Source organism: Stegodyphus dumicola, chromosome 1 (assembly GCF_044657685.1).
Source record: "Stegodyphus dumicola isolate Sdum_Otavi_A_Nest chromosome 1, ASM4465768v1".
NCBI classification, from domain to species: Eukaryota; Metazoa; Arthropoda; class Arachnida; order Araneae; family Eresidae; genus Stegodyphus; species Stegodyphus dumicola.
In genome coordinates, this window is record NC_140768.1 from 270,567,914 (window position 1) to 270,580,494 (window position 12,581).

The window sequence follows — 12,581 nt, forward strand, 5'->3', positions numbered from 1 at the left end:
CCTTAAACTTCAAGTAAAATTTTACGGAGAATTAATTATATGACATTTTTTCCCTCAATGATGCGTAATAAATATTTATTAATACTATATGAAAGGCTATTTTTTTAAATTATAGATGATATTATTCAAATTTTTAACTATTTTTTTTTAATTTCTCTCGTATCTTTTCTTTTTTTTAAAAATTTAAGAGTAAGTTTTTGTAAGAGTAAATTTTTACCTTCGGCGTTTTATCGTCTGCTACTTTACTTCGTTTAAATCGAATTGTCTAAAACTGAGAATTTTCGTTTGATATTTATTTGAATTTTATGACATTAACTGCATAATTTATTTCTAAGCAAACTGTTGCTTTTGAAGTGGCTGAAAGAGCGGCTGATACTATTATCCATATTTTTAAAGCACAATATATTTTTATAGAAACATAATATTTAGAATAATCATTTTTTATAAAAGTCAAATTATGATATAAATATACAACCCTCTAGAGACTGAATTAATGGAAGTTCAATGGTTATGTAGAAATGATCTGCAGCTACTTAATGGCTGGATAAGTCAGCAGATTCTGTGGACAAGTAAGAATAATTATATAAACGACACCAACATTCTGCATTCAATAAACAACGATGATATGATGTTTACTAAATGAATTAAGAAGTTTTAAAGCATAAAAAATCAACTCATTTTTTTCCTAAAATGTATTTTTTTGCGTAGCGTATTTTCATTATATCCTTAAAATTCTAATTTAGAATGTAATTGTCAAGAACTGAAACCTAATCATCAGTAATATAATAAGTAATTATTGCTGTTATTAATAAATCCTTCTTATAAAGTAATTGCAAATATTTCAAAAAACTTTCTGTCTGAATGCAAACATTTTTCTATGCAAATATTTTTAATTTTTTATTAATCAAGATTGCACACCATATTACTTATTTCCACTTCAATTCTTACCGTCAGTTCTAGTAGAATTTACAAATCAATTATATTTAATTAAGAATTGAATTGGATTATTTAATTATGGCAAAGCACACGAGGGCTATCTGCCTAAAGGGAGGGATGCCTTCGTGGAGGACTTTCTAAGGGAAACTGGCTCGTATACACGTTACACATGGGGAAAACCACGAAACCGCCCATGCGGCCAGCCCGTTCGCGGGATTCGAAACTCGAACCGAACTACCAGTGTTCAGCGTCTTTACCGCTCGGCTGTTGGTGGGCTATTTAATTAAGGAATGACCATCTAAGTTAAGAAACAGCGTACCGTAACAACATTTCAATTATTGGTTCCGTATCTTTCATGTTACTCCCGATTGGCTAGCTACAGGATTTTTAATGAGTATTCGGATTTTACTAGTAACTTCACTTGGAAATCGCGCTTAAACTAGGTTAGTTGGTTATTTGAACATAGAAAGAACATGGGAGCTATTTGATTAAGATGCTTTCATAGAGAATCTTTGTAAAGAGAACCTAAAAACTACGAAAACCAACCATGCAGCCTGGGTTAGACTGAGCAGCAAACAATTAGTATTTAACAATATTTTCTTTTTCAAATGCTAGGCAACTGATGAGGCTCCAATTAAATCTCCAATTTAATATTTTATTTGTAAATATTTAAAATATTGTTGTATTCTTTGACACAAAAAGCAGAATTTAAGTTTTGTTAACTCGTTAGTAAACTACCAAGCCGTAGTGCAAATGAATATTCAATTTCTTTGGCAATAATTGTATTCACTTAATATAAGACTTAATATAAGCTAAAGAAGGAACGTTCTCGTAAGATTAAAGAAGTGTTTAAATCCAGTGATATTAGGTTTGTCTTACAAGCTCAGGAAAAAAACGATTCTGCAATTGCCCGAGTAGTTGACTTGTAAATGGATGTGAATTAAGCAGATGACTTTTAATCTTACGTTATTCAGCCAGAAAACGTATTCCAAATGTTTTGTATTGCATGACAATGTATCGTTTCATTATTCAATAACCAGTCGGAGAACCGCTTGTGTTCGGAAAATAAGTATGTATATTCAATCGTCCTGCATGTTCTTCAAATTTGTCTTCTTGTGATTTTTTTTCTTTCTCAAAAACTAAAGTTGCCTCTCAAAGGAAAGTTTTTTGACATTGAAGAGACAAAATTAATATGACATCTACTTTTAGAGGCATGTGAAAAACAGATCTCTACAAACCTTCTCTTCCATTACATGTTGTGCAGTCAGACAAAAAGTTACATCAGCGTTAATTCTATAATCTATTTTTATTACACTCTGATTACTTTATTAAGATACAGTGAATATATACTAAATCTTTAACTTTAGCTTAAGTAATTCGGAATTTTTGACGGAATTGTTGTCGGAACTAGGACTTAGAAGATAAGTCAAATTAAATATTTCGATAACCCAGTAAATTCAAGTTCGAAATTTCAATATTTTACTTTCGGAGGGAGGGGAAATGTTTTCAGTTTTGGTCCATTATACTAAGTATATTTGCTTCGATTTTTTATTTTTCCATAAAAGCGAAAATTTTACGCATGGTATACATATAACGCATAGCTTCAAATTAAAATTTAATAATATACAGAGTGGTTATAATTAAAGTTCCACATTGAAACGGTCATAAAAGGAAAACTACTGGATCAAGTGTTATCAAACTTGGAAATCGTGTAAAGGAGGTCATGGGAATTTATTCCACCAGGGAGGGAAATGGCGCTGTATGCAATATTGTTAAACGAAATATGGGTCGGAATCTAACTTAACCTTTTGTTAAACGGGTTTAATATGTTGTATACCCTTAAGAAACTTTGAAGTAGGCAAATTATTATTTAAAGACGTTAAATTCGATAAATGTCGAGTGCGCCATCCCTGTAAGTGAGAATTTCGTCCGTGAAAACCACGAATTAGCGATTAGAAAATGTGAGATCGCAAATCACTCTCACAAGTGCGTACAATCTGGAAATCGTTTTCTTACAGATCGCTAATTTGTAATTTTTTAAGCCTGAATTCGGCACTAAAACATGAAGATACTGATTCAAAACGCTTTTAATCGATTTGGGCCAAAGAAATCTCTCATGTTATCTATCTAGTTCCATTGCATTCTCCTACTGCATTCGATTGCATAACAGTCATTTGACACCGTTTACTGTTGAATGACAGTAGTTTTATAACTGAACCATTTTTTTTCTGAAGAGCAGTCGACAGCTGGACCACTGCGATTGCAGTTCCTTAGAGCCAATATTAAAATGTTTCGTGATACATGAACTGCAGTAACGTGGCATTTTAGATACTACGATTTTTATGCAGGGCTGGGCACCACCTCAAGAGTGTCGCATAGTTACTTAGGCAACATTTCACAAATGAACGTCTTATAGGCCAACACTTCCCCTCTTCCCACCAGACCTCAACCTCTGTGACTTTTGTCTATGAGGTTATCTCAAAAGCACTGTTTATGGTGATAATCTAAACAATTTGGCAGAAATGAAAAATGTGATACACTGATAACATTCCTCCTGATATGCTATGTGTAACGTGTATACGAGCCAGTTTCCTTTAAAAAGTCCTCCACGAAGGCATCCCTCCCTTAAGGCAGATAGCCCTCGAGTGCTTTGCCGTAATCTAATAAACCAAACCAAAATCAAGCTTGATATGCTAAGAGCTGCTGTTGAGAATGCAGTAACATGATTTAACTTGCTTTCGGTAAATGCTGGACGGTACATTGAACATGCTTTGTAACACGTTTCGGAAAATATTAAACACATTTTAAACAGATGTTTTCGTGTCTTATTTCATTTAACAATATTGTATACAGCGCCATTTTTCCCCTGATGGTGAGTTTTTGAACTCTTTTTTTTTTTTTTTTCCGCCGAAAATAAATTCTCATAACCTCCTTTACACGATTCCCAAGTTTGATAACATTTGGTCCGGTAGTTTTCCTTTTATGACCATTTCAAAGTGGAACTTTAATAATAACCACCATGTAAAATAAGCTTTAAAAGTCTGACAGTTTGGTTCAAGTCCCAACTTTAAAAAATATATATATAAATATAAATTTTTATATTAATTCTCTTAGAAAGCATGTTTTAAGAAGCTAATTTTTTCTCTCGCGTTATAGATTGTATAAAAAAACATGATCTTTAATATGATTTAGATTGTTTCAGCCGATATAAGAATCGAGTTACTCTGTGGTACAGAATAAACCCTGCTGGACTGTTTTATTTCTTTGTCATTTAGCAAAAATCTTTTAATTAAATTATTTATCCTTTGGACTTCGCTTTAAACTTTATTTATAGCTAAAATGACTAGAAAATGAAAAGCTGTCTTTAGCTGAAACGCAATTCATATAATTGATATTTTAAAAAATTGACAAGAATGCAAAATGTATGGAAGTCTAGCAGTCGAAAAATCTTAATTTTCTTGTGTGAGCACTGAAAATAACTGTAGAAGGAAAGAAGAAAATTAGGGAGAAAAGTAAGCAAAAATTTGCAGGGAAATTTGGCTGTCAGACGTACCAAGATTGTTGTTGTTGAAAAGTTGGACGCTTTCGAATATACTTTCAGGATACTTCAAAGAATTTAGGTGTTCAAAGAGAAAACACTTGGACGAGTACACCAGCAAATACCATCAATTGAGCTTGTGTTAACAGAAAAGACAAAACGATATCATTGCAGATTAAAGTGAAGAGCGACTGGTTTTAAACTATATGATTGTGTAAATTACGTTATAGAACATCATATCGTATCATAAATGGTGAATCCCATGATTTCCTCAGTCGAATTATTTGAAGATTCAGGAGTTTATCCAGTGATGTATGTGGATGTCACTTAAAGATGATTTTTCCCTTCCTGATGAACTAGAGGCCGAGCGGTAAAGTCGCTGAACACTGGTAGTTCGGTCCGAGGTTCGAATCCCGCGAACGGACTGGCTGCATGGGCGTTTTCGTGGTTTTCCCCATGTGTAACGTGTATGCGAGCCAGTTTCCCTTAGAAAGTCCTCCAGGAAGGCATCCCTCCCCTTAGGCAGATAGCCGTAGTGTGCTTTGTCATAATAAAATAAACCAAAACCTTTTGATGAAACCAGTCTTTCCTTTCATCTCATAGCTTCAAAATGTTTAGCCTCTAAAGACTGATAAAGGCTCTGACGAAATACTTCGTGAAGAACTTTCTAAGGGAAACCAGCTGTCATACGCGGTACACATGAGAAAATCCACTTAAACGCCCATGCAACCAGCCCGTTTACCGGGGTTCGAACCCCGGAGTGAACTACCAGTGTTCAGCAACTTTACCGCTCGGCCGTTTGTGGGCCTTTATGAAATGGAAGGCGATAACTTTATTTAAAATGATTGTCAGAAATACCAAAATGTTTCGAAAAGTTGGATACTTTTCAATATACTTTCAGAATGCTTAAAGAAACAGAGAAGAAAAATAAATTTTTTCGTAAAATTTAGTATTCGTATTTTTTTAAATTTAAAACTTTTCAATCTTATGATATTTGATTCTTGCGATTTCAAAAATAAAATATTTGACTAAAATATAAATAACATTTTAAGAAACCAAATGTAGGATAAAATTGTGTAAAGCAATGGGCACAATGATAAAACTGTTTAAAGCAGTGCATGCAAGTCATCCTAAGTTAAAATATCGGTTATACATCTCTCTTATTTATATATATTTTTTCTGAACGGAACATTGAAAGGCGTGTAAAACTGTGCTTTACTGTATTTTCTCTTTTAATATATTATGCAGTTTTCAAACGCATCGTAGTCTGGGTTACTAAGTATTCTTCCGAAAAAAACGCAGTTCAAATAAATAAAATCAAATTCTGGAAAATTGATATTAATAAATATATTTAAAATGCTCAGTTCGAAGGAATAAATAGAAAATTTTAAAACAATTATCTGAAGAGACAATGCAACACAAACAATTAAAATAAAAGTATAAAAATTTAAAAATGACCTAAAATAATAGCTATGACGAAAAAAATATATAAAGAAAACTATTTGGAAAAAAAAAAAAAAAAATGAACGCTACACCTTTATTTACGCAGTTCGAATAAGTAAATAGAAATTTAGAAATTTTTGAAACAGTTATTCGAAAAAAAAAAAAAAAAAAAAAAACGTGCAACTTAAACAATTAAAATGAAATTCGAAAAGAAAAAATTACTTAAAATAATAAGTTATAATTAAAAATATAATATAAAGAATATTATTTGGAAAAAAGGAACGATGGTGACTTTTTTTCCTAAGGAAACTAGGTTGCCATATATTAAGAAGTTCGCCAAGTAAAGTATTCTTGGCGCAAACTGACAAAAAAGTGCCAACATAAATTTATGAATTTCTCCGTAAATTTCGCTCCAAATTTTACAAAATTTCATATTTAGGCGTAATTTGAGTCGTCGAATCGAAATATGTAAAAAAATTGGTATGTTATTTCAGAAAAAGTCCGATTTTGTGTCAAAATACCTATGTTAGAATAGTGCTATATATAAATCTAATATATATCCTAAGTCGCGCTTTCGAGACATGAAGAACGCAATTTGAATTTTGTCAATCGGCCCAGTAGATCGGGAGATATAGGACTGTCCCTTTTTTTTTTTTTTTTTTTTTTTTTGAGCAGTGTACTTTCTGTTCACTTTGTCACAGCTTGTACAACCAGTCTTTGGATTATTACTTAATTAGTGAGAATTTCAGTAGCACTTGTGTTTAAGTTGCGGTATCTAAGTGATATACCGTTAACAGCACTCGCATCCACTGCTCATTAACCGCATTTTACTTTCGAGTCAAATTTTGAAATGGACAAACTTCTCGATGGAGACAGGTTGCCCGAGAACTGAGTACTCCGCTGGTGCACCACTCGCACTGAAACGTGAAGAGCAACGTGGTGTGAAGGCGAAGGAGAACGTTTTTCGTGGAATTCGCTTTACGGAGTCTTAAAATTGCTTATGGTACTGAATCATTTTCACCTCTTTTTCGTTTTTCAGATGGACTGCATCAATTAGCTTTTATCTTGCACTCTCGTTGAATGCAATATCATTTAATGAGGGCTCGGTCGAATGAAACTGCTTGTTTTAATTCTGTTTTATTCGCAAACTTCATAGTTAAACTAGTTAATAATTTAACTGAATAATCTCTGTTATCTTATATATGTAATTTAATTAAACAAGGCTTGTAATGAAATCTGTTAGAATTCTTTCGGTTCTTCTTAGTCACAAGTGACTGAGCAATAGTAATGTTTCTCGCACATTAATATTCAGACACAAGTGGCCGAGCAATAGACTAAACATTAGTAATTTGACGCGTATTCTAATCCGAGAGAACGAGCTGGCAGCATATGTAACATAAAAGCAGTTTCTCTTAGAAACCATCTCTCCCCAAATTCAGATGGACCTCGTATGTTTTATCATAATCACAATAAAACTTCAATTCTTTGTACTTCCTTGTACGAAGTAAAGTACAATACGTCCCAAAGCAGATTTCATTTTTAGTCTTGAAAGGTTTAAAAACTTATTTAGCTAATTCAAATCAAAATGAGCATTATATATTCTAGGTGATCAGAGTTTTCGGCAAATTTATCATTTATATAGCATATAATTATAAAATATTTTTATATTTTTATCCGAATAGTTTTGTTGAAATAAAATACGGTAACTGAAATAAATGAAATTCCTTTTTTACATAGCAATGAATATGTGTCTGACATGCAGAAAAAAAGATCTGAGCTTCCGGAATAACCGAAATGGTTGTGGTTCTAATTAATCCGAGTAACTTTACTCTATGTATTAAAAAAAGTGTATATATATGTATTTAATATTGAACTTTAAAGATTAGTTTTATGCATTTCAGGTAACAAATAATGTAAGCAAGAAGCAATAAACAAAATAGGAAAAGTACAAGAAAAAATGGATAATACAGAAAAAATAAGTGCACTTTGTTATATATATGTAACATAAATGAAAAACAAAGTCTTTTTTTGCACCTAATAATTTACTAAAACGGATATAACGTATTTTTTTTTTTTTTCAATAAATTACTTTAAAGAAAAAACACTCCTGAAATTTTCAGAGATGGTTTTGCTTTTTGCTGTTCTGAAATATTCAAATCTGAATTTCGGGTAATGGTGCAGTTTTTACGAAATTCGCTTTATGAACTTCTAGAAGGCTAAGCGCGTTATTTTTAGGGAAGACATTTTGAAGATTGAAGAATCATTGTTTAATTGATAAGGACATTATTTCAAGATAAGGATACTGCAGAACAAAATCTGCTAGTACATGAAACAATGGTATACCCATGGAGATTTCCTACCTCCACGTGTATACCAAGCAGGAAATGTACCGGAAGTAATTATGCCTCTTAAGCATCGGGCAATCTTAAAAACAGACTCGTGCCGTCAGAGAAATCTATGGGAGGCATCTGGGGACAGTGTTAGGGTGATATTATTCACTTTTCAAGAACGCGTTAACCACAAGAATGAGAGTAACAGCTTTTCTCCTTTTTTGAAAAGAAGCAAAAGTGTGAAAAACATCCTTTTAACATTCTCCGTCCTCTTTTATTTATGTTAACAAAGCCTTTTATTTATGTTAACCTTAAGAGGTTGGTTATTTTCAAAACCACACATTGGACACCCCTAAGACGTCTGTCTTAGGGGCGTCCAATGTGTGGTTTTGTCCAATGTGTGGTTACACTGGATGCCTCTGAGAGACTCCTCTTTGGATTCGTCCTATCTCAGAACACAAAATTTCTATCTTAGGAAACTTTATAGATTCATTCTTGTTACAGACACGTCCGTTGCCAGGCGCCTTTGGTACTAAGGCACACCTTGGTGTGAAGTATTACTTGATTTTGCATGTTTTCAGCAATTATCAAAAGCAGACCGTTGTATATGGGAGAATGGATGAATCGAATGTAAGTATTTTTCATTTCTATACGTCTTATCTGGAAATAAATAACCCAACTGCATGTTTTCACTTAGTTCTCTCTTACTGCGTATTTGTGTTTAGGTCTGATCTTTTATTCTTATACAGTAACTCCTGTTATAAGGCTGATCTCTTATTCGTATACAGTAACTCCTGTTATAAAGTTGATATATAGATATATTGCGGTTTTGAATATAACAAAGATGTCCGTCTAAAACTGCGTAGAAGTAACATAGTATTATAATAACGCGCCTTAAATGAAAAAGTTATTTTTCAAGTACTAGAATCTCTTTCTGTAAGGAATCTTCAAATAACATATTAATCTATCTATTAATATATTATTTACGTGTTCTGCCCTAAGGCACTACACGGAAGGGAGGGATGCCTTCGTGAGGACTTTCTGAGGCTCGTATTGAAAGTTTCCGAAATTATTTTTTAAAAAATCTATGTCATAATATACATATCTAACTTTGCATGCGTATTAACAATAAGCAATTGTATGCAGAAATAAACATAAATGTGACTATGCCTTGCATATTTATGTATCAAGTTGCTTGTATTTACTTTATATGAACTACATATTATATTCTGTACTTCGCTATTTTGATTACTGCTCTTTACTTTCATATTTTATTAACTGAAGTACATATAAATAGTTCTCGAAGTTCTTTGCTAATACCTATGTCTGAATTTGTTTCCTCTTTTTATAAGGCATTTCTCCCGCATTCTTAGCATGCCTTCGTAGTGTAATGGTCAGGATGCTCGGCACGTATTCGAGAGGTCCGTGGTTCGAGTCCTGGTGAAGGCGTTGCTTATTTTTCATATCGCCTGTTTTCAAAAATACCTAATGTCTCTACACTGTATGTAAATATTTGACATTTTTCATTGAATTTACAATTTTCAGTATAACGCGGGTAGCTTCTTAATGCGGATTTAATTCATTTCCCAAACATCGATACAAGAGCAAAGCTCTTTTTAAAATCTTATATTTTGCATGTACTGAACACAGGAGTGCTTTCTAAATTTCTATAACGAGCCTGCTGCTTAACATCGTATTTAAAAAAAAAAAAAAATGCATGAACGTGTGTAATTTAGCTTTATATATGTATATGCTACCGTGAAAGACCGAAATTGGAGAATGTCGATTTTCACCGGAGGATGTCAGCATTCACCAAATACGTCGGTGAAAGATCAAATATTGCATTACGTTCTTGTACATTCAGACCCTCACCGGTGTATGTCGACAATCACAGATATGCTCTGGTGCAGGTCGAAAAGACAGAAGTATATGTACACGCTGTCATTGCGAAGGGAAGTGTTCCACAAATAAATGCAGTTGTAAAAGCAAGGGCCTCTTGTGCAATTCAAAGTGTCATAATAGTTTAAGTTATTGCAATAAATAAGATTTGAATCACATAATTTAGTATGTTTTTAACTTCTATTATTTTCCTTTCGCATTTTGAATATACTGTGTGTTTTAAATTTTTATGTTCTTATTTTAAGTCTCAAGTGCGCTTTTTCGCGACTGAATTACGGAGAAAGTATAATATTCTTATATGTTTCAACATTCACCATTAGTACATGGTGAATGTCGAAATTTACCGGTGTAAGTCAGAAATTCGGAAAATATTTCGGACATACACCAAGCGACCATGTGAATGTTGACATTCACCGGTGAAAGTCGATATTCTCCAGATTTCGGTGTTTCACCGTAACATATGTTATCTAATATGTATATATGAAAATTTATAATTATATTCTATTTAATAAAGGGAAAAACATTTTTCCCTTTATTAAATAGAATATGAAATATATGTAAGATATAAAATAATGAAATTCAAGTAGTAAAAAATTTTTACTCTCAATTTTTATGTAAAGTATATGAAAATATTTTCAGTTAATATTTATAAAAATCATAATTCAGTTCTGCTTGGTTTATGCAGGTTGCATTTTAGTATATTTCGGTATTCAATAAATTTATCCATTACTAATTCAGATTAGTGCTGATCAAAGTTAGCACTTGTATCCTTTACGATAAAATTAGTAAATCAATCTTTTCGCTACATTCATGATGTTAGGAATACTGCCGGAGTTTATCTATGATATTAACTCATATACAAGTTTATTTTCTCTCTTAAGAGAAAAAAAGAAAGCAATCAATTCAAGTAATTTGCAGGATTAGTGTTAAGTTTATAAAATTTCGATAATATTAGGTGGCAGCTTGATTAGGGAAGGCACCAATTCACTTTTTAACCGAAAAAACTGCTGCGCAGATTAAAGGAAAATGTAATGTTGTGGAAGACCGGATGAAATTTTGAAAGACGCACGACCAGTGTTGTAGTTAAATATATTTTATTTTTGGATGACAAATTTCTTAGCACGTATCTTCTTAATTAGTAGAACACTAGGGGTGCTAAACGCGTTACACAATTTCATATACGCAATTACATATTAAACAAAATAGAATAGCTAGCAGAGTCTAAGTGATGTTGCCAACAGAAAGGCAAAGTGGTAAAAAGAAGGATGAGTAGTTAGTTGCGATACTATTTATAAGTTTGGAAAGTCTTTGTTTCAATCCTGAGTAGCAGTTGAGCAAAAGATTTCACACTACAGGAAGAGCGTGACGTAACATATTGCAGTGTGACACAAAATGGTGCAGAATGTATGCTTGAAGAAGGGATGTGTTTACAAAAAAATATGAATTTAAAGGTCTATTGCCATTTGGTTCCAATTAACTGTAATAATTTAATAGTAGTTTGGTTTCACATTTTATATTTTACATACGTATACATACAAATGCTTCATTATTTAATAATGAAGATTAATGCAGACACTTATTTTGAGATTAATTAAATTTATAATACCTAAAACATAATTTAATTAATTTTAAAACGAGCATATCTTTAAACTTTCGAATACACTGAAGATAAAAAGTTTTTTGTTTTGTTTCGTTTTGTTTTGTTTCTTTTCCCCCGTACAGTGTTGCCATTGCTCACTTTGAAATCGTTGAGTTTGTTATTCAAAAGTGCGCTAAAGTTGTACAAAATATGAAATAGAGAATGAAAAAATAAAATCTGAAAGCTTTCAGATTTTACATTAAGCACAAAGGGGCCTTTTTTTTTAACGTTTTGTGTGTTACCTTTATTTATTAAATATCATGTTCTTCGCACTTAAACCATAAAATTCAATTCAATAAATGAGTAAATAGAATTCAATAAAAATTAAAATGAGCATATCTTTAGAATTTTCGATACACAATCAATGCGCGCTGGATATATATATATATATATATATATATTTCCGTACAATGTTGCCATTGCTCGCTTAGAAATCGTTGAGTTTAATTAAAGTTTAATTAATCGTTTTTAAAGAAAAATTCTTTAATGTCTGACAAACTATGAAATGGATAATAAAACAAACTCCAAATTAGGACGTCCAGATGATCATATTCGGTGGAGGATCACGTTATTCAGAATTTGATGGCTCTAGGTACCGTTGTTTTATCACAGTGAGAGAAACATACATACATTTATGCAGATTCTTCAGTACTTAATTTCTTTAAATATAACACAGGGCCCTAATATTTGGTGGCAACAATTTGAAAAGTGAGCCGACATTTATATTGAACCAACGCAAAATGCCCAAAAGAAATTAATAACCTCTTTGGGCTAACGCCCTTTGGCCTAAGAATAA